Below are 3,136 nucleotides of genomic sequence, written 5' to 3'. Positions count from 1 at the left end.
TCGAGTCGAACTTATTCGAGTCGAGTGTTGACCGAGTCGATTTCGAGTAGCTCGCGAGTTGTCTCGTCTCATTTACACCCCTAAGTCTATTAATTAGTTTATTGTTTTTTATATATGAGGTCATGTGTTCAAGTCTCTTACTGCAAAAAATATTCAAAAACATGATAAATCCGTAATTAAAAGTTAAAAACTAAGAAAATAACGCTTTATTATAACTTAGGTCCAGACCCAGTGTGGAAGAAAAACATTTCAAACTAACTCTACCATGGAAAACTTGTATCTTCATTGTAGTTTCAAAATATATATGATGACACACAACAAATTACTACGATGACACTTTTCACGATCCTATAATTTTTTTACACTACGACAAGGACACCCCATGGTCTACATTAAATTAAGAAATATCGGTGGATCTCATTTTGCTTTTTATATCATTGACGTAGAAGTTCCATTAACTTGTAACGTTACTACCGTTTGTGTTTTTAGCCGTTCATCAATATTTTAAAGGCTTAGAAATCAAAATTCAACTTTCTCATCCAACAAAAATTCGCAACGCAACCAATATAGGTTGAATTTCAGCGAGAATAAAAGTTAAAGTGAAAAATTAAGGACGAATCTATATCCTTGGATTAAAAATAATTGAAGATCAACAATAATAAGATACATTGAGGTGCACTAGATCAATTCATGTATCAAGCACCAATGCACCATTCACGGGGTGGAGGTGAGATTAAGGGCCCAAATCCCGTCTTACTCTTCTCACATTTACTCCTATTCTTACACGATCATTCGTCTCTTATATATACCCATAATCATTGGTTAACCAAGTAATTAGAATTAACTTATCAATCAATCTTAGGGGCCGTTTACCTAAACACTTACCTGGTAAGCGCTTACCGCCTGGTAAGATTTTAGTCAGACAAAACGACATTGTATGTAATAGCTTACCCGGTAAGCGTTAACTGTGATAAGAGTCGTCGTCATCACTTACCGGGTAAGACTCTCGGTCCTTATCTTCGTTCTTACCGGGTAAAATTCTTGGTGCTTGTCGTATTCATCCGGTAAGATAATGTGACTTGGTAAGCGTTTTTAATCATTCATCAATTACCATTCCTTTTCTCTCATCCAATTTTTATATCAAGAAGGGTAATTTACGTGTTTTTAAATTGTTTCTAATTTACGGTTTTTAATTTTTATTAATTTTAGCATGTTACAAAATATGATCCCTATTTTTATGCAATTTAAATATGATCCCTAATTTCATATAATCTTTATCTTAACTAAATGCAGATGTTCATGTTTCATAAATGAACTAATTTCACATGTGTAACTTGTATATTTTGGGTTGGGTTTACGTGAGACCAAGGGTTTTTCGTGAAACCATAAGACCAATTTATGTTTATTAATCAACTTTATAAGCTAATAATCTAACGGTCTAAAGTTGTACGGTGGCAATTTTGTGATTATTGAGAAGTCTCGTGGCAATTTTGTGATTATGAATGTTTAGATTGTAGATCTAATCAAATGGTTGAGAATTAGTTTTACGGGTCTCACGAAAAACGTTTGTTCTCACATGATCCCAAGTCTGTATATTTTACTTCATCTATGAAAATACTCCCAATATTAATTCACTCTCATCCCGTAAGTGAAACAATCAAAGTCCATTCATGGTACATACAAATTTCATCGGAGAAATTCCCAACTTTGAAATAACTAAACATATTTATGGACTCATATTTCAGTTGTGAACAAAAACTCAAACATGTTTACAGACTCTAATTTCATCTGTGAAATTCCCAACTTGGAAATTAAACATATTTACAGACTCATATTTCATATGTAAAACCTTATAACGTAAAATTCTGTTGTATCCTAATTAGGTGGAGAGATTATCGGGATGTGGAGAGATTACATGGATAATGAACCGGTACCAAAAATAACATTACAATTTTACCCTTAGTTCACTTAAGGAATTGAAATGACGATAAATACATCTGGTCCATTGATTAAATAATTTAAGAGTTGAAATTGGTTTTGCAAAGTTAATACTGAATAGTTGATTAACAAATAAACAAACATCTCTTTCTATATTACTATACTAGAAGTGTACTAGCGTAATACAACGAGATACATCTCGATTTTAATGTTGTTTTATTATTATTTGCCTCTATCGATTTTATAATACGGTGTTGTATGGTTTTGAGAAAATGGTTATGTACTTAAATAAAATATAAATTTGAAAACCCATAAAAATTTATATTGATATTAATAGTAAATTAATAATTTAAAAGTTCTCATTTTTTATAATTTTTTTGGTTTAATGTTTAATTTAATTTAAATTTAATAATGAAGTAATTTATTTTATTTTTAATATTATAATATTTTTTATAAAGATAATTTAAGTTTAATATTTTTATTATATATAATTTAATTAGGTTTCATAATGAATTAATATATATTTTTTTATTAAAATAATAATTAAGTATTATGTTAAAATTTAATGATGAACGGATAGAACAGATGGTCCAACTACATAACCTTTTCTTTTTCATTACTTCCATAGTCGTGCCTCGTGGCACGGTAGCACCCGTACTATCGAAATGGTTCGTCAGTAGAGATGTTCCCAAAGGTGCCGGTTGTGGGCGAGGAGGGATTCAAACCCCCAATTCGTATTTGGTATATGAAAATGCGGAAGGCAAGCCCTTCTATCTAACTAGTTAAAAAGCGTTGTTTGATGAGCCTGCGTAGTATTACGTAGTTGGTCAGAAATGAGTTCAAGCCACAACGACCCCTATGGAAGGGACATAGTCGTTGCCAATATAGCTGTAATTTCACACTTGAAATTTTAATAATATTTTAAAACTTTATTTAAAATGAGTTGTGTATCATGTATTTTATTATCTTTATCATTTAGCCATATGAATTTAAACATATAGTTTTAAAAAATTGTTATTATACATCATTTACTTATAATCTTGAATTTTAAGTAATATATATCATTAAACAGTATTTGATGCATTAAATACGGGTTTTTAATTTTGAATGGAAAGTTATTTAAACAACTTTAAAAAGGAACTTCCTTAATTTAGTTTTTGGGGGTGGGGTATTGAGGATTCATAACCCGACCAACTCG

The sequence above is a fragment of the Cynara cardunculus genome, assembly GCF_001531365.2.
Source record: "Cynara cardunculus var. scolymus isolate 2C chromosome LG 4, CcrdV1, whole genome shotgun sequence".
NCBI classification, from domain to species: Eukaryota; Viridiplantae; Streptophyta; class Magnoliopsida; order Asterales; family Asteraceae; genus Cynara; species Cynara cardunculus.
Note: the sequence above shows the minus strand (reverse complement) of the source record.